At 35.3% G+C, this 21,357-nt stretch overlaps 1 pseudogene; it reads left to right on the forward strand.

Annotated features, from left to right (window-relative positions):
* Window positions 1–1,440: 1,440 nt before the first annotated feature.
* The window catches only part of LOC141499083 (corrinoid adenosyltransferase MMAB pseudogene), a 32,271-nt pseudogene continuing 12,354 nt past the window's right edge, over window positions 1,441–21,357 (forward strand).

The raw sequence follows: 21,357 nt of genomic DNA on the forward strand, positions 1-21,357 counted from the left end.
GAAACACATGTACAATCAAGCACATAAGCATACAGATGCACAGGCACACATAATTGCAACACTGATAGCATAATCAATGATCAACTTCTCTTTATCAGTTTCAATTCACTCTTCTATCTTACTTTCATCTTTAGTTCCTAGAGTGTAGCCCTCATCATTTCAAGAATTTGCCTTAGTGCGTTTTCATGTAAGAATTTGCTCTAAACTCTTCATCATCATCAATAACAACACCATCATGATCATTATAATCAAAAGAAGAAAATAATATTTTATCCAGTATAACAGACCAAGTTTTTCCAAACTTCTCTAAATATTCAGTTCTGAAAAGAGCTTGGCAAAGACATTAAATATTGCATGTTTGTTATAGTGAAATTGAAGAGCCTATAAAATAGATCAACTTTCTCATCTCTTTAGTAATAACATTTCATATCCTGAATACTGAGGAGGAAGATAGTGATGAATAAGTGCAGAAACTAACTTGGCTTCCCCAGGATGAGATCTTTGATAGCTTAGCCAAGGAGTACACCTCTAAAACAGTTCTGAGATGATCTTTCTCCAAAGGGATAAAAAAAGATTACAGAACTAGTCCATAGAAATGTACAGAGGAAAGAGAACTGCCTTCAGAGTTGGAGGACCTGGGTTCAAATTCACTTGAGTGACCTTTGACAAATTTCTTAATGTCTCTTGACCTCAGTTTCCCATCTGTCAAATGAGAGGTTCAAACCATTTGGACATTAAGGTTCATTCCTACTCTAGATATATAATTCATGTGTTATTTTATACATTAGGCAACTGGTAAACAAATATGTGGCAATTCTGAAAGTACTGGGATGATGAAATTATCAATCATAAAAGATTTATTTTATGGGAACCTGAAGCTCTCTAATACATATGCAAGAAAAGTCAGCTTGTTCTTATTCAAAAACCCAAGGGCAATTAATTTGTGCATACCTGGTAGAAAATGGAAAGTATCAATATACTCAAATAAATTGTTTTTATCACATTGTTCAGGGAATAGAAATTGCTCAGAAATAAATTCTCTGAAAGTAACAAAATTCTCCTATGAATCATGATTTTTGGAAAACATATATAGGAGATATAAGCAGAGGAATGACATCTGAAGTCATGAGAAGACAATCCAAGTCAGTGAATGAGGGAAAAATAAAGAAGTTTAAAGGAGAGCTACAATTAGCAGTTAAGAATAAGGATGTAGAGAAGAAATGACTTGAGAAGTAGGAGGAGATCTAGGGAATTAAAATGTCATAGGAGAGGGGGCAGAGCAGGAGAAGAGCTTCTTTTAGGTACTCTCTCCAAATATTTAAAAAAAACCTTAAAATTATGACTCTAACTAAATTTTCAAGAGACAGAATCCACAGAAAGATCCAGTGAGGCAATTCTCTGACCTAAGGTAACCTGGAAAATAGTGGGAAGTTCTATTCCATGGGATTGGAGGAGCAGCACTGTGCTAGAGGGAAGGAGCTTCAGCTTCCCAGGAGCAGCCCCAGGGTACCTGGGAGTGCCAGCTCCCTGCAGCAGAAGCAGTTACCTGACCTACATCCCAGGGAGCACCAGCAGGGAGACCTCTGCCAGAGTGAGCACGGAGCCTATGCCCTCAGCGTGGTCATGGCACTCTGTGAAGCCCAGCCCCTCAGCATGGTCATGGTACTGCAGCAGCCCAGATCCAGGAAAATCAAAACAGGCCTGTGGAGTTGCCCAGCAGGAGCCTTCAGGTATCTACACCCTGAGTGCTCAGCCTACTGAAGGCTGAGGTCTGTCTTCTGTCCCTGGAACAGGACTCTGGGGCTCTAACCACATTCAGACCCTGGTTGCATTCTAGGCCCCTCATAAAGCAGCCACAGCCCTGTGACAGAGGTGAGCTTGTAGTCATTCACAGACCAGCCTCACACACTGAGGTCCTTGTGGGGGTGTCCCAATAATACTCAAAAGCTCAGGAAGTATCCCCAAACCAGTCACAGACTGGGGAAATAAGTAAACAGGAAAAAAAAGGAACTGGACCATTGACAATTACTTTGTCTATGATCCCATCGAGGATCAAAAAATTCAATCTGAAGATGAAGAAGTACAAGCTTCTGCATGTAAAGACTCCAAGAAATACAGAAGTTGGGCTCAGGCTATGACAGAGTTCAAAAAAGATTTTGAAAATCAAGTAAGGGAGATAGAAGAAAAATTGGAAAAAAAAATGAGAGAGATGCAGGAAAAACAAGAAATTGAAGTCAGCAGCTTAGTCAAGGAGATCCAAAAGAATGCTGAAGAAAATAAGTTAAAAACCAGCTTAGGTCAAGTGGATAAAACAGTTCAAAAAGTTACTGAAGAGAAGAATGCTTTAAAGAGCAGAATTGACCAGATGGAAAAGGAGATAAGAAAGCTCTCTGAGGGAAACAAATCCTTCAGATGTAGAATGGAACTAAAGGAAGCTGATGAATTTATAAGACACAGTAGTTCAACACCAAAAGAATGAAAAATTAGAAGAAAATGTGAAATATCTCATTGAAAAAAAAACAACTGACCTGGAAAACAGTTTCACGAAAGATAATTTAAAAAATATTGGGATTGGGGCGGCTATGTGGTGCAGTGGATAAAGCACTGACCCCGGAGTCAGGAGCACCTGGGTTCAAATCTGGTCTCAGACACTTAATAATTACCTAGCTTTGTGGCCTTGGGCAAGCCACTTAACCCCATTTGCCTTGCAAAAACCTAAAAAAAAATTATTGGGATACCTGAAAGTCATGATCAGGAAAAGAGCCCTGACCTCATTTTTAAAGAATTCCAACATGAAAATTGCTCTAATATCCTAGATGCAGAGGGTAAAATAGAAATTGAGAGAATCCACTCATTTCCCCCAGAAAGAGATCCAAAAAATCCCCCAACCACCAGGAATATTATAGCTAAGTTCCAGAATTTCCAAGTCAAAGAGAAAATATTACAAGCAGCCAGAAGGACACAATTCAAATATTGTCGAGCTGCAGTCAGGATCACACAGGACTTAGCAGCAACTATGTTAAGGGCATTTAGGGCTTGGAATATAATATTCCAGAAGGCAAAAGAGCTTGGAATGCAACTGAGAATCAACTACCCAGCAAAACTGAACATCCTCTTCCAGGGGAAAAGATCAACTTTCAAGGAAACAGGGGATTTTCAAATGTTCCTGTTGAAATGATGTGAAGCATAGTGAGTAGAGGAGAAAGGTAAATTATGAGGGGCTTAATGATGAATGTATTCCTGCAAGGAAAGATGATACTGATAATATTAACCTTTTCATTTAATAGAGCAGGTAGAAGGAGCTTTTATAGATGAAGCACAGGAGAGAGCTGAATTTGAAGATATAATATATTGTAAAAATGGAGGCAATAGGTGGAAGGGAAATGTACTGGGAGTAAGAGAAAGGAGAGGTAGAATAGGCTAAGATATTTCATATAAAAGATATTTCATGTAGCTTTTGCAATGGTATGGAAGGGGAGGTGGTGAGGGGGAATGAGGGAACCGTCATTCTCATCAGAAATGGCTCAGAGAGGAAACAGCATACCCACTCAATAGGGGATAGACTTTTAGAGGAAAAAGGAGAGAAGGAGGACAGGGGAAAGGTGGGGCGGGAATTTGAATGAGAGAGGAGAGGGTAGATCATAAGAGAGGATCGTCAAATATAACACATTTTCTTTTTTTACTTTTTGCAAGGTGCTGGGATTGGGTGGCCTATCTAGGACCATGGGGCCTGGTGGCTGCTGGGTCTCTGGGGTGGGATGTGGGCTTGGGACTTCTTGGCCTCAGGGCTGGTATTCTGTCCACTGCACCACTTGGCTGCCGCACAGCACATTTTTGAAGAGGGACATAGTGAAAGGAGAGAGAAAATATAATTGATGGTAGTGGGGAGGAATGGATGGATAGAATTACAATCAGCAACAGCGACTGTGGAAAAATATGGAAGTAACTTCTATGATGGACTTAAGATAAAGAATGTGATTCACCTGAGACAGAGCTGATGGTATCAGAACACAGACTGAAACACATTTCTTTCCTCTTTCACTTTATTTCTCATGAGGTTTTATCTTTTTGTGGGGGAGGGGTATTATGTTTATACTTAAACAAGAATATTTTAGTAAGGTGTAAATAAAAATAAATACAAAAAATATATATTCCCCTTCCAAAAAAACCCAACTATGATTGCATGTAATTTGAAAAACAAAATAAAATTTCTATTAAAAAAAGTCATAGGAGCCCAGGTAAGAAATATAAGTTGTGGTGCCAAATAGGGACAAATATGTCAGGCATATCAAGGAAAACACCTTCTGTATAGATGTAAAAAAAACTCCAAACATACCTAACAATAACAATTGTCAAACACTCTACCCCCTCCCTCCCTCTCTATTAAAGATCTCTTAGCTCTGGGCTAGTGCTAGGACTGTTCAGACATAGGAAAGCCTGGTCTCCAATGAGAAAGGTCAAAGGTCTAGAACTTTTTAGAATTTATATCATCCTGGAGCTCTAGGAATTACCTAAAGCTTAGGTTTGGATCATTATGCCTAGAATCTTCCCAAATGAGGAGTAAAGGGTTACTCAATGTATAATGTAGATTATGTATAGGACATCTACTTATTTCCTATGCACAAAAGAAATGCTAAACACTAAACAGATGCAAACCCATATTGATAGAAAAACTTAAAGCAGAAATAATAACTTACAATTACTGTTATACTATCCTAGGAGACTGATGCTGAAATCATCAGGGTAAGAAGCATTGTGAGAAATTGCTGAATAGGCTTTTGTTCTATATTGTTCAAATGATTCCCTCTAGGTCCATGTTTTCTGGCAAAATAGGCCAGAGATTGAGGTTATTCTATTGGTGAGTGAGTAGATGTTGAGAGAGCACCTCATGTGCCAGCTAAGAACCCAGAATCTTTGTTTCTCTTATACTCACAAGGTGATCTACAAGACTGCAGATGGCCATTTCAGAATCACTGCTTGGTCAGTTATGTTAAAGCAAAGAAACACAAATTAGAAGACACCAAGTCTCTGTCCAGTTTGCAACTCAAGAAAAATCTATACTTTAGCTGTTATATGATTATAATTATTTCATGACTGGAATAGGATAAGGTCAATAGAACTATTTCCAACTCCTCGAAGAAGAGGCTCAGTCTTAGCAGAACCTGAAGATGGGGAAAAAAAAGGGAAAGCAGAGAATAGGTCACTTCTTTGGTTTTGTCTTTTAAATTTATTGTTTATTTATTTTAAATATTCTTTTCCTTTTAAATTTCCAGTTCTAAAATCTCTTCCTACTTCTCATATTCCCCTTCTACCCAGTAAAAAAGGCAAGCAATATGACATCAGTTATACATGTGAAATCATGCAAAACATATTAGCCGTATCACAAAAATGCAAAATAAGTTCAATTTGCACAAAAATTCATCAGTCCTCTCAGTGGAGGTGGATAGAATTAGTTCATGAGTCCTTTGGCATTGTCCTGGATACTTGCATTGATCAGAGTGGCCAGGTCTTTCACAGTTGATCATCATTTCATTGCTGTTGCTATGCATAATGATCTCCCAGTTCGCCCCTCTTCCCTCTATATCAGTTCACATTGGTCTTGCTTTGTCCTTCCAAAATCCCTCCCATCAGTTCCCACAATATGATATTATAATTTTATCTCACAATTTGTTAAGCCATTCCCCCAGCTGATTAGGATCCCCTTAATTTCCAGTTCTTACCATCAAAGAGAGCTGCTGCAAATGTTTTAGAATATAAGTTTTTTTTCCCTTTTCTCCTAATTTCCTTGGTGAATAGACCCAGTAATGATATTATAGAGACAAGGGCATGCAAAGTTTTATAACTCTTGGGCAAAATAAAAAAAAAATTATAACTCGAGCAAAAATTGCTCTCCAAAATATTTGGTTTAACAGCGAATTAGTGTCCCAATTTTTCCACATTTCTTTTGACATTTACTTTCCCCTTCTATCATTTTAGCCAGTCTCATAGGTATAAAATGTTATTTCAAAGTTTTAATTTACATTTCTCTAAGCAATAGTAAGTTAGAGTATTTTTTCATATGAGTATATATGCTTTTTATTTCTTCATTGAAAACTGCCTATTCATCGTCTTTGACTATATATATCAACTGGAGAATGACTTGTGTTATTATAAAATTTGACTAAGTTCTTTATATATTTGAGTTATGAAACCTTTATTTGAGAAATTATATATAAAATTTTTCTCCCAATTTTGTTTTCTTCTAATCTTGACTACATTGTTTTATTTGTACTATTTAAATTTATTGTACAAAAATTATCCATTTTACACCTCACATTGCTCTCTATCTCTTGCTTATTAATAAATTGTTCTCCTATTCACAAGTCTGATAGATAATATGTTCCATTTTCTTCTAATTTTCTTATGATCTTCCTATTTATGTGTAGATCATGTATCATTTTGACCTTATCTTGGTAAATGGTCTATGCCCAATTTTTGCCAAAGTGCTTTCTTACCTTTCACAACAAAATAATGAATTCTTACCCTGAAATTCAAATCTTTTCATCTATCAAATACATGGTAACTAAAATCATTTGCTACTGTGTATTGTATGTCCATGATGTACCACTGATCTGCTTTTATATTTCTTAGCCAGGACCAGATAGTTTTAATAATTACTGTTTTATAGAATAGTTTGATATGATACTGTTAAACTTTCTTTCCTTTCAAATTTTCAGTAATTTCTTTGACGTTATTGATCTTTTCTTCTTCCAATTGAATTTTGTTAAAATTTTTTCTAGCTCAGTTAAATAATTTTTTGGAGTGATTTAATTGGAAAAACATTGAATAAGTACACTAGTTTAGGTAAAATTGTCATTTTTATTATATTGGCTCTACCTATCTATGAATAATTGCTATTTCTCCAATTATTTAAATCTCACTTTATTTGTATAGAAATGTATTTATGATTTCATTCATGTAGTTTCTGGGTTTGTTTAGTAGGCATACCTCCAGATATTTTGTACTATTTATGGTTATTTTATATAGCATATCTCCTCTTGCAGGGTTTTGTTGGCAATATATAGAAATGTTGTTGATTTATGTGGATTTATTTTATATTCTGCTATTATACTAAAATTATTAATCATTTCCAATAAAAATTTAGTTGAATCTTTAGGATTTTCCAAGCATATCATCATATTACCTGCAAAAGAGATAGTTTTATTACTACATTTTTCCATTTTTATTGGAAAGGTTTCTAGCTTATTTCTAGACCATTGCTGATTGTTTGAGGTAGGGGTTTTTTTATCCTTTTAAGGAAAAATCCATTTATACCCTACTTTAAATATTTTTTAATATAAAGGAATTTTTAAAATTTTAAAAAAATTTTTAATTTATTTAAAGTATTAGGGTTAAGTGACTTGCCCAAGGTCACACAGCTAGGCAAGTATTTAGTGTCTGATATCAAATTTGAACTCGGGTCCTCCTGACTCCAGGGATAGTGCTCTGTCTGCTGCACCACATAGGTGCTCCTTTTTTTTTTAATTAAAGGCTCATTCTCCATCTTTTGATATACTTATATGATTTGTTGTTTTTGTTATGCAAACAATTAAGTTAATAGCATTGCTGGTATAAATCCCACTTGGTTACAATATATAATCTTTATAATATATTATTTTAGTCTCTTAGCTACTTTTTTTACAGTTTTTATAACCATATTCACTAATGAAATTAATCTATAGATATCGCTACATATTTATTTTATATAAAGGAATTTGATAGAAATCCTTCTTTGTCTATTATTACAAATATTGTATTTAATATTAGAATTAGCTGATCTTTAAATATTTGGTAGAATTCACTTATAAATTCATCTGATCCTGGTGTTTTTTTCCATTAGGAAACATTTATGATCTGTGTAATTTCTTTTTCTAAAATAGGTTTATTTTGATATTCTATTTCTTCTTCTGTTAATCTAGGCAGTTTACATATTTGTAAATATTCCATTTTACTTAAATTGTTAAATTCATTAGCATATAATTAGACAAAACAATTCCTTATAATAGCTTTGATTTCATCTTCATTAGTGGTATATTCACCCTTTGTATTTTTTAATACTTGTGATTTGGTTTTCTTCTCTTTCTTTTTTTTTTATCATTTTTTATCAAGTGTGTCTCTTGTGGGATCCTGATTTTTAATCTATTTTGCTATTCATTCATGTTTTTAGGGGTGAGCTCTTCCCATTCACACTCATAGATAAAATTACTAATAGTATTTCCCTTCTCATTTTTCCCATTTATTTCTCTCTCTTTTTTATCCTTTACCTCCTCAAAAGTTTATTTTGCTTCTAATCACTTCTTCCTTTAGCCTGCCCTCCTTTTTATATCATTGTTCCTTTCCCCTCTTATTTCTTTTGGGTAAGACAGATATTCTTTACCCAGATAAGTGTCTTTATATGGTCTTTCTTTTCTGAACCAATTCTGATGAGAGTGAGGTTGAAGCATTACCTGACACTACCCTCATTTTGTCCTGAAAAAGCTCTTCCTTGTATGCCTCTTTTATGTGAGGAAAATTTACCCCTTCTACTTCTCCCTTCTCCTTTTTCCCATTCAATCCCTTTTTCTCATCCCTTCATTTTTGGTTGATTATTCCAACCCCCCAGATTCCCTGTTTATGTATAATCCTTTTAACTGACCTATTAATAATATAGTTTGTAGTAGTTATGTGTATTGCCTTCCCATATAGAAATGTAAACATTTTAATGTTATTGAGTTTCATATGATTTTTCTTCCATGTTTACCTTTTTATGCTACTCTTGAGTCTTGTATTTGAAAATCAAAATTTCTATTCAACTCTAGTCTTTTCATTAGAAATTCTTGAAAGTCCTCTATTTCTTTGACTGGAAAAATGTCTTATCTGACCTTTTGTTGACTCTGCTACTACAAAATTTGATTTGAGGTACTTTTTAAAAGTTGTTTGGAGGGAAACATTGGGAGAGTTCAGTTTGATTGCTACTTCTAATTCCCCATCTTGGCTCTGCCCCTAGTCACTTTCTTTTGAAGATTCATGAATTAGTAAGTGGCTATTCTTATTCAATGACCAATAAGGGGAAGTTTCTTTCTCATCTCAAAATGCAATGTTCTTTAATATGGAATCACATATATTCCCGAAGTTCCCAGAAGTTTCCAAAGGAATTCTAACTTGTGCTCTCTCAGGTGACCCCTACAGACCTATGTATGCTCCATGGGGTGAGACCTCAGCTACATTTATATATACATATATATATATATATATATATATATATATATATATATATATATATGTTAGATTAAGCCTTGCTATGTTTAGTTTTAATGTATTTTTAAATGTACTGTTTAGTGAAGAATGGATACTTGAAAAAGAACTTTTTTGAGTTGGAAGCCTGATAGAGGTACATAAGGGAACCAGCAATTCAATGAGTATAAATTTCAACATTATTTTAAAGTTTAGTATGATATCAAATGTGGTTTTAAAGGTCAGAAACCAGAAACCTATTGGAGAAAATTGCTCCTTCCTGATTTGAAGTATCATCACAAGGGAGTCTGCTGCAAACATAGGATTTATGTAGGTGTGTTTCTTCTGGCAATAAAAAGAAAAAAAAAACAAAGGAACTTTAAGCAGGTGAACTAGAAAGGTGACCTAAAACCATTTCTGAGAATGACAGAAAACAACCACAAATGAGATTCTCCCCTAAGGCATTTTGAGATGAAATAGACCAGCTGCAGGTGTAAGCTGTTGCAAGTCTTATGAACTTGTCTCGTGGATAAGTTTCAGAAGGGTCCAAAGCTAAAAAACAATCAGAAAAAGTTATGAAATGTTCTATTAAACCCCCAAAAGGGTAAAATGCAAGTTTGAATTTAAACTGGAATTGTTAATAGTTAAATATTAATGGAAATACCTAAGTATTTTTGTTTCTTGAAATCATGTTCTGAAATAAATATCCATTTAAATTTACACAGATACAAATTATTCTATGATTTATTCTATTTTATTTTTATTCTATTCTATTTATTCTATGCAATTATTAAGTTATATCTAATTAATTTAAATATAAACACTTGATTTTTAAAAACATAACAAAGTAGAAAAATTTGTTGCAATCTTTGACTTTGTTTACCACTATTTTCACAGTATGCCTGCATAAACATATAATTCTAATAAACACAAAATCCTTTGGAAACTCAGACTGATTATCTTACCTGCCCCAACCAATTGGGAACATCTCACACTAGACATGAAAGAATTAGTACAGATAAACAGGACCTAGACCACAATTGAATTTCATCATAAATGGCTTATTAGACTCTATTAATGAGAATTTGAATGAGGGAATACCAATGAACTATGAACTTCACAAGTAGATCATTGAGGTACAGTAGAAAAATATTGACCTTGGTGTCAGCGGGTTGACTTGGTTTTTAATCCTGCCTCTGATCTTTGAGCAAATTGTTTAATCTCCCTGGGCCATAGTTTTCTGGATTGTTATATGAGGTTGAACTAGATGGCCTTCCAGCCCTAGATTTGTGATCCCAAATTATCCTCATTCTCAAAAATACCTTGGGAATGCCTATATCATACATTGTCATTAGACTTACGGCCAGTCTGTTTTGATTGTTTCCAGGCAGAGTCCACCTGCCCAGATTCATCCCAGAGCATCTAGAATTGTATGAAGATTTTGTTGAAATATTCTGTTCAAAAGAACTCAATATCCTTCCCCTGAATTGAAATTTTGATTGTGATATTAATGTAATAAAAATTCCAGAATATTACAGAAGTGATAGCTTGGTGAAAGTTTCTCAGAATCAAATAAAGCATCAGGAAGGATATTTGACATTCTACTTCCCTGTATTTTTGCTGTTGTTATTGTTATTAAGAAGCAAAAACAGAATGCTGCTAGTGTCATTATTGAGTTGGAATTTCAGGATTTGACCTATGATTTCATTGATGTAAGGAAGTCTCCTCAAGCAAACTCCCTCTTCCATAGTAATGTCTACCCTGCAATTTATAGTTTTAGAGACTTGAGAGTTACTTGTCCAGGATGACACAACCAGTATATGTCAGAGAATTAACATAAACGTAGATCTTTCTGACTCCAGGGTAGACATTGTGGATGAACAATGAATTAAACCCAGAACTGTGAAAAAGAGTAAGAGAAGGATCTGAATTGTCTTTGGGAAACTTGTGGTGTTTTCAATGACCTCATATTTTTCTTTGACACAAAGTCACATCTTCCTAACACCAGTATTCTTTGGTATTGCTATATGACTATGAATCATGGAAAATCTCATGAGGAAGAGAATGAAATAGAAGGAAATAAGCATTTACTGTGTGCCAGGCTCTATGCTAAACATCTTTAAAATATCTCATTTGATTCATTATTGGCAAGTAATCAAAATTTATGGTCCCTCAAGGGACAATGGAGAGGCAAATAGAGGGCATAATTAAATTGAAGCAAGTTATAAATAATTAATTCTATGTACAAAGTAGTCAACATGAATAAATATCATCAAAGAAATGTATGACTGGAAAAGAAGGTAAAGAGGAATAACAGATGAGCAGCATGTTATTTGGATTATATTGATTTTACAGGAGGATAAGGACAAGAGGTTCATACAATGAGACATAAGGATGGGTTGTAATCTTTACTTTTGGGGAGAGTATCCACTCCAGTCAAAAATTGCTAGGAAGAATGTGATAAGGAGAAAGAAGAGGTCAAGAAAAAATATACTCAAAGAAACTTGAATCAGGAGAGGTTACTTTCAGTTGAGAAAATGAAGATGTTATCTATTAGACTTGAAGGGAGAGAGAGAGAAAAAATGCTGAAAGGTATCTAGAAAGGGGAATTAAGGAAATGTTAACAAGACACTTTTATAATTTTGTATAGGACCAGTCCTATGTGGAGTTATCATGGACAGCCCTGCTAGTTGGCACTAACATGATCCCTTCCCATTCGCAAGATCTAGCTATAAATAGTTGAGAATTCTATAAAATTTGCTGTAGGTTTGCAGTCTATTCCGCTGATCTATTTGTCTATTAATGTTTCATAATAAGATATTAATTCTTACTTAAAATACATATGTGTGTATATAGATGGAAAGATAGAAATGTATATATCTTGAGATTTTTAATGTTTTCTCTCTTCCAAATTTGGTTATTATTTAATTCAAGGGTGGGAAACTTTTTTTCTGCCAAAACTTAAACTTGACAATTAGCCTTCTATATTTGGTCAAACATTTAATTAATTCACCCCTAAAAAAGCTTCTAGATTTATTTAGTTTTGAGTCCCATCTGTGGATGCTTTGGCAGCTCCAGACCAAATGATTTCAGGGAACTTAGATGGTCCTGGGGCTGGATGTTTGCCAATCCTGATCTAGTTCTATAAAGTAACTTCTGGGTAGTTTAATTGGTATAACTCTAAATATGTACATTAATTTAGGTAATATTGGCATTTATTATATTTACCCACATAAACCATGACAAATGATGTCCTCAAGTTTAGTGCGTCTGAACTGATGTTATCTCAAAATGTGTGTCAATTGGATGTATTCCACCCAGATTTCCAATTGAAAAATCACCTCCTCTGGAAAAAATCCTTTAGTCAAAGAATAGAAAATTTCTGTAGCTTATAATTTTACCAGGTGTTGGTATAAATAATAGCATATACATATATATATATAAGATAGAGTTGGAAGGAATTCTAAAGACTGTTCTCCAACCCCTGTCCATTTTACAGATGAGGAAAATGAGACCCAGGAAATTTAAGTGATTTGTCCAAGGTCACATAGGTAAATGAGAATATTTATTGACCTTTGTTCTGTTAAAAGGAAAAAAAATCCAACTGCATATATTATACCAGTTTGCCCCTGCATCTCTCTCAGTTGTGGGTTTCTTTTGGTTGAATCAATAAAGCAATTGATAGGAAATATTGGGAGAAAAATTGGGACTAACAATAATGAGAAATGAAATATAATTCTCAGTTCCTATTAGGCTCATGTCTGATGAGGCAGATTTTAAAATGGACCCAAATGTGTAGTAACTCTCTGCCCTTAAAAGTGTTAGTTATGAAATGACTCATGATTATGTCTCAAGTTAGAGAACAAAACCTGAGCAATGAATTGTTCAGTCATTTTCAGTCACATTTAACTCTTCGTGATTCTATTTGGGGCTTTCTTGGTAAAGATAATGGAGTGATTTGTCATTTCCTTCTCCAGCTAATTTTACAGATGTGGAAATTGAGGTAAACAATGTTAAGCAACTTGTCCAGCAGTACATAACTAGCAAATCTGAGGGCAGATTTAAACTAAGGAAGATGACTTTTCATGACTCCAGACCTGGCACGCTATCCACTGATCCACCTAAATTCACCCAACAATGAACAGTCAGGGGATTTGAAATCTATAGGGAAGGTAATTTACTCCTGTGAAACTCCCAGAGCTATCCTATACCTCATTCCTCAATCAAAGGTGTGTGAAGGGGCGGCTAGGTGGCACAGTGGATAAAACACCAGCCTTGGAGTCAGGAGTACCTGGGTTCAAATCTGGTCTCAGACACTTAATAATTACCTAGCTGTGTGGCCTTGGGCAAGCCACTTAACCCCATTAGCCTTGCAAAAACCTAAAAAAAAAAAGGTGTGTGAAAATTATATCTTGTTCTGATTTCCTGACCACATCCCACTCCCTTCGTGTTAGTATACTAAGTTTATAAGTAACTAGCATAAAGTAACAATAGCAGGAAGTAAGATTGCAAAGGGGAACCTATAAATCATGCATAGACTATCCTAAACATCAAAGGAGCATAATTTGCAAAATGTATCATATATATATATGTATATATATACATATATATATATATATATACATATACATATTAGGTTTTTGCAAAGCAAATGGGGTTAAGTGGCTTGCCCAAGGCCACACAGCTAGGTAATTATTAAGTGTCTGAGACCAGATTTGAACCCAGGTACTCCTGACTCCAAGGCTGGTGCTTTATCCACTGTGCCACCTAGCCGCCCCAAAATGTATCATATATTAACCAAAATTCATATCCTGATATTATCTGCTAAGTCAGGGGAAGCCAAGTAAGCTTTTCCGTCAGAGCCTTTTGGTCCTATGATGTCTCAGATTAGTTTCAGACATTTACAATAAGGCCAACAGAACACCAAAAGTTATTGATAACTGAGATGATGTGGATGTGTAAACTTTAGATATGTTAATGAACTAATCCCAAGGTGGCACAGATAAGAGTTAGTCTGTTGCCCTCAAAATCCTATAAAAATGAGACCTCAAGCTCCTGCCCCTCCCCCCCAAACACCCTTCCATCCCTTAAGGATTCATGCTATGTAAGTGAATTTCCCCCCCTCTACATTCTCTTTTCCATACTACCTACCTCACTTTACCATTGCTTTCTGTTCCCTGTACCATCTGACTTTATATTGCTCAACCTTTCAATGCTTATCTTTGTACTTTCTGCTCCCCCAGTTTTCTCTGTGTACTATTAAAATGTAATTGAAGCATCAATCTCCACCTTCATCATGGACCTGGTTAGCTAGCACCCAATGAGCCAGACATACTTCTATAAATCAATTAGCAATTCAAAAGGGAAATCATGAAATGTAAGGACAGGTCAACCACAAGTATTTATGAGAAGACTAGATTCATCAAATGTACTCTTTGATAGAATTTTTTTTAAATACATAATTATAAGTAGGTAACTATCCCATCTAGATGAAGTAACTCAAGGGTTGGGGAAGAGAAGGAGAAAATGAAGACCACCAGGTCTTGCTTTTTCTGCTTTTCTTTCAGGCTACAGGAGCTAGTATTTGAGATTTAAAAAGCAAAAAACAACCCAAAAAAACCAAAAGTCATCTACCTCTTTCTGTTAACTACCTTTCCACTTGTTAGTTCACTTCCCATGGTTTTCCATAGAGTCTTGGAGTTCAAAAAAGGGAACTTCAGATGTCCATATCACCAACCATAGTCTGCTACTGTTCCATATGAGGAGGCAGGGAAGACACCCACCACAGATGCTTACCACTTCACTCTTTTCCTCTCCTTGTCCTTTCTCTTGAGATCTTGAAAACAATGTCCTCCAGTCCTGATCTTGTGTCAGCTTCTAATCTTACCAAGATGCTAAGAGTAAAAAAAAAACCCAACTAAAAAAAGGATGCTAAGAGTATAATTTTCAGAATCTTCATGTGCTTCCTCAACCTTTCTAGATGACTATTACAAAAGTCTTTATTAAAGAGCTTATGCTCATACTCATTTTAAGTGTTTCTTTCATTCTCAGTCTCTGTCTCTCCACCTGAGTTAGTCTCTATCTCTATCACTCTGTCTCTTGTCCTTCTGTCTTTGTCTCTGTCTTTCTCACGTGGGCACTCATAAATGCACATGCCATATCCTGCCTTGGTGCCTTCATCACTTCCCTTTTTAAATTTCCCTAGTCTTCAAGAAGTAGTTCAAGGGGCATCTAGGTGGCATAGTGAGTAGAGCACTGGCCCTGGAGTCAGGAGGTCCTGAGTTCAAATCCAAACTCAGACACTTAGTAATTACCTAGCTGTGTGTCCTTGGGCAAGTCACTTAACCCCACTGTCTTGCAAAAACCTACAATAAAAAAAAAGAACCAGTTCAAATTCTGTTTTCTACAGGAAGTTTTTCCTGGTTCTCCTGCTGATACCTTCCCCCATACAACCTGCATACTTCATGGGATCTATTCACATTATTCAGGATTTAACTGTGTATATTTTGCACATATCTAGTTATTTACAAAGTCTCCTCCATTAGACTGTGAGTTCCTTTTAACAGACTGTTCACTGCCAATAGAAAGGAGGGGGGAAAAAGGGTGGCAGAAAAATGTGTAACTTATAAATTTGCAAAAGGTTGAATGTTGAAAAACTACCATAGCATGTAATTGGAAAAATAAATAAAATCTCAATTTAAAAAAAATAATGTGAGTTCCTTGAGGGTAGTGACAGTATTTGTCTTTCATTGAACCCATAAAACTTAGTACTGTGCCTGGCACAGACTATGCACTTATCAAATGATTGTTGACTGACTGACGTTAATTATAAACACCTTCACTTTAAAGTTCTATCCTCAATGTCACCTTTTGTTGTCTATCTTGAAAGCTATTTTGCCCAAGAGGACACAGAGTTTATACCTAAATGGCAAAGGTTTAAATTAATCAGGTAGCCTGGGAAAGATCTATTAATTAACCTCTTTACTTTCTCTTCTTTAATGTTTGCTTTTTTTTAAAACTCTGGGTGCAGCCCCATGCTGTTAACCCAGCCCTGTTGCCTAGAAACAAAATCAACAGTGGAAGGAAAGGTCCAGGCAAAAGATTCTTCCTCCTACCAAATTCCCTGCCCTTTACCAAGTAAAGGCATACACAACACATTTCCTAAGGGTGTATACCAAAAGAATGTCTTTTAAAGGCGAACATTTTTTGAATACTTAATTATAAAGGGCATTATTTTTATTCACCAAAATAAACTAAAATTTAATGAAGATAGATTTATACAACAATTCATATTTTAAAATTAAAAGAGAATATACAACTAAAATGCAAGATGTGTGCGAGAGTACACCTGGCATTATCCTATGGTAACAGGCCAAACCAATTTGCTAAACTAGATGAATTAAAAAAGTGAGATTCAGAAAATCTAGAAAATATGACAAAACAATTGCCATAAATTCTAGTGCCTTCCTTTGACCCCCCTCCCTCCAAAATTCTGGCAAGCAAGACCCTCTAAGGGCTGCTTGGCTGAAGAACTACATACTTGGATGAATTGGGAGAGACCAATAAAACCCTTCCAGTGAGACAGAGAACCACCAGGCCTTACTATCTGTTCCAATGCTGTTCCTTCCAGCTTGGTCACGGCTGATTCACAGCTGATTGTCTGGTAAACCTTAAATTCCCTTGGATCTTATCATTCACCCTCTGCTGGATCTTTAGGATTTAGAGGGCTTTCCATTAGTCCTGCACTACATTGTTTTATTTGTATTTATTATACCAGTATGGTGTGAGCTCCCTGGGATAAGGAAAGATTTTGTTTTTCCTTTTACATATTCCAATCTTAGCACAATTTTTGGCACATTTGTTAAGGCTTATTAAGTATTTTTTCATTCAATTGATTAAATTCAATATGATTAAATAAACTTGAAGGGGAGGTAGCTCGGTGGTACAGTGGATTAGAGAGCACTGACCCTGGAGTCAGGAGCACCTGAGTTCAAATTTGACCTCAAATGCTTAATACTTGCTTAGCTATGTGACCCTGGGCAAGTCCCTTAACCCCATTGTCTTAAAGAAAAATTAAAATAAATAAATAAACTTGATGTAAGAAAATTCAAAAATATAAAGTAGGTACTTTAAGAGGCAATTTAATATTCGATTTATAAACAGCTTTTTTCAGTTTTGAAAAGATTCATAATAGTATTCTAAAATAGTAAGTTCAGTACATTTAAAATTATTCTATTTGTGATAACTCAGCTTGCAATTTTTCAGGAACACATTTCACAAATTAAGGTACAGTTACATACCTTTGTGCTACAAAAATAAGGACTCATTTATCTGACATCTAGTAGTATAACCCATAAATAAAAAGAAGAAACTGCCACCACACCCAACAGTCTTCTGAAACAAATATAGTGAAGTGTTATCAGTTCATTGAATTTTTCCACATGAATGATTTTTCTAGATAATTGAAACTGCTCATGTTAAGTGTGAAGACTATAAAAAATTGATGCAATGAACTATTCAGATCAGAGCTCCACAGTAAGTTCATCATCATTATGTGAGTCTTTAGTAGCAAGAATGCTCCCGTATTATCTAAGGAAGGGTGAACTGACCCAGTTGAAAATGAACCAGGTCAAAACCCAGTCTTAAATAAAATGAAATATAATAAAGAATACAGATATCTGTTTTAGTTTATCTTATCTTTATAACATCAAAGAACCTCTGAAAAAATCTATATGTATATACTTTGTACAGCATTTAGTAAAACATATGTAGCTCTTATTAGCACTGATGATGCTTTTCCCACCTTCCATCCTCACAGATGAGTCTGGTTTCTGAACAAGGGTGTATCTCTCCCTCATAATTCTCAAAGAATTCAAAGGATTTAGAGTAATTCTTCTTTAATGCACTCCCCATTCCAATCAGATTCATCTGCAGTGATAAATACTTATGTTGTTTTAAACAGTTAACATCATTTAGCTTTTATAAAGGGATATTTACTGAGAAAACAGCAAGTACAGAAATGCAAACACTTCCCTCAAATGCCGAAGTACATACATACTCTCTCCATACCGTCTTAGTTCTTAAAGTAGACTCAAATTTAAAGCAGTTTCTACAAATTACCCTCACCAAATTCACTTCCAAATTTAGTATAACTGCTAGACCCAACAACACTTCATCTACCACTGGGATTGGACCCAGTTGCTCTTTAAGATTATGCTGGCAGATTGCAAACTCTGGTGGATTCACTCTCTTCATCTTTTGAATGTCACAAGTTGCTACCTAGTCCATTTTGTCTCCAATAATCCTTCACCTAAGGCAGGAAAAGATAGACACAGCATAGACAAAATCAGCAGCAGGGCTGTGCACTTATAGGCAATATGGCAGCAGCCGAAGTGGTAAGATAAGGATCTGAGGTCACTTGCAGTAGTCCTTATCTTCTCACACAGACACAGGCAGACAAGAAAGAGAAAATGGCTTGGTTTGTTAATGTCTTCCGAATGCAGTAGCCCCCCATTCCCTACTCTACACACACACACACACACACACACACACACACACACACACACACACACACACACACACACACAACTGGAAACAGTCAAATACCTGGGCCAGCTCTGAATTTAGAAGTTGTACTTGTCCATCCTTCATCAACACACATTTATGGAAGCTGTCCCCAGGCACTGCTAATCCCTCATTATATATGATTAATCAAACAATAAGCATTTATCAAAAGCTTAACTAAATGCCAGATACTCAGTTCAGCACTAACTCCCCAATTAGAATATGAGCACTTCAAGAGGGAGGACCAGTTACATTTTCTATTTGTAGTCCAAGAACTTAGGGCATAAAACTTAATAAATATTTATTAAATGTTTTTTCATTCCATTCCATGACATGCTGGTCTTGACTGCTCCCTTGCCAAGGAGAAATCTGAGAGGTTAATGGGCTACAAAATATAAGGTAAGGAGTGATTTTTTTGTAGTTAGAGGTTTAGAGGGTGGGGCTAGTTTCAGAAGAGTCAAAGAGGAGGAGCCAAGTATTTCTGAAACCAGTTTGTTCCTTCATTTCACCCAATACTATGATGCTTTTCTAGGGATCATAGATTTATAGCCTAAAGGAATTTTTTTAGGTCATATAGTCCAAAAAGGAGTCAACCATAATAAGAATTAAAAAGAGGGGGAAATTACTCATGAGGGGTGTCTCAAAAACTCTTAGATCTCTGTAAAACAAAGCATTTTTTAATGGAACAATGAATAGTCATTTTTGACATACAAATCTAAGACAGTTGACAAATAAAAAACTTGGTAAATAAGAAAACAAACATTTGAGTATTACCCACATCCTCTTCATTCAACTCCCTCCCATAGGTCCCAGAAATTCACCTGGGGTTCACTGAAGGCAAAGGAAGAGGAGTGTCCAGTACAGCTTCATTCCATCACACTCTTCAGCTGTCTCTTTGTAGTATCTCCTCATTTGACTATATTTTCCACTGGTAAAGAGATTGTAGCCTGGATATATGACTGGCTAACTGATCCAGCTGCAAGACTGACTCAAGTAAAATGTTTAGGGCTCTTGATCTCTTATAACAAAGGAGAAACAGATTCCCCCTGAGATGGGAGTAGAAGATTAGAAGGGAGGCAACATTTTTCCAGGAACTATACGAATATGTTTCTAAAACTGTAAATCTCATTGTTGTTGTTGTGTCATGGACATTCACTGGATTTTTCAAATATTAAATCAATGGCAGAATTTATTTATTTAGATTTTTGCAAGGCAAATGGTGTTAAGTGGCTTGCCCAAGGCCACATAGCTAATTAATTATTAAGTGTCTGAGACCGGATTTGAACCCAGGTACTCCTGACTCCAAGGCCAGTGCTTTATCCACTATGCCACCTAGCTGCCCCTCAATTGCAGAATTTAAAGGAAACTCAAGGCTATCCAGTCTAAGCCAGTTTTGAGAGTAAAACAAATAATATGGTGGTAAAGAGTATTAATTCTAGAGCTAGATGACCTGAGTAAAAATTCTGCAATTTTTGGAAAGTACTTCTTAGCTTGTCATTTTAGACATCTGTAAAATGAGAGGACTGGATTTTATGATCATTAAGTATAAATCTATAAACCTATAAATTCCTTCTAGAATAACTGAAGAACTACAATATTAGAGATTTCACTACTTTTCAATGTGGCCCATTCTATTATTTGATAATCTTAAGTGGCAAAAGTTTTTCCTCAGATCATCATCATCATCATCATCACCATCTCATAAACATCATCATCACTACCATCTTCACTGCTAATATAATTGTACTTAAAGATTGGGAAAATGCTTTACATATGTATTACATCATTTAGTCTTCACAACAGCTTCAAAGTAGATGCTATTATTCTACAGGTGAAGAAACTAACGCTGAGAAGTTAAGTGATTTTTCCAGGGTAGCACAATTAGTAAGTAATGAGATAACATTTGAGCCCAGTTCTTCCAGATGCCAAGTTTAGTATTCTATCTCCTATGCCATCTAGTTGGAACCTCACCTTCCTGAAACTTCTTCCCTTGAATCCTAGTTGTGCCCTTCAAAGACATGAAAAATACTTTGAAACACTTTTCCTGATGACAGTCCTTCAAATACTGTAGACACCTATTAAATTCTGAGCCCCCATCTCCCAATCTTCTTTCCACTAACACATTTTCTCTTTTCTAAGTGAAGCATTCTCAATATCTGTAACTGAGCTTCACAGCCCTGAGTTTGAATCTCTTCACATCTTCTTTATGTGCTCTAAACTGTTCATGTTCTTGCAAAAATGTTAGCAATTAGAAATTCCTTTTGCAAGAATTATGTTGAGGTACCATTATCAATAATTATGACAATTCACAGTAATATAGCACTTTACAATTAAGAGGTTCTTTATGTTCTCACTTGATCCTCACAATAGCTCTAAAATCACTGAATCAATCAGTTAGAAGGAACCTATGAAATCATTAGTTTGATAGAAATGAGCAAAGTCAATTAGAGAAGTAACACAATAAGCATAAGGTCACATAGATAGTACAAAGCTGAGGTAGGACTTAAAATCAGGTTTTCTGACTTCAAGTCCAATATTTTG

Source organism: Macrotis lagotis, chromosome X (assembly GCF_037893015.1).
Source record: "Macrotis lagotis isolate mMagLag1 chromosome X, bilby.v1.9.chrom.fasta, whole genome shotgun sequence".
Classification (NCBI taxonomy): Eukaryota; Metazoa; Chordata; class Mammalia; order Peramelemorphia; family Peramelidae; genus Macrotis; species Macrotis lagotis.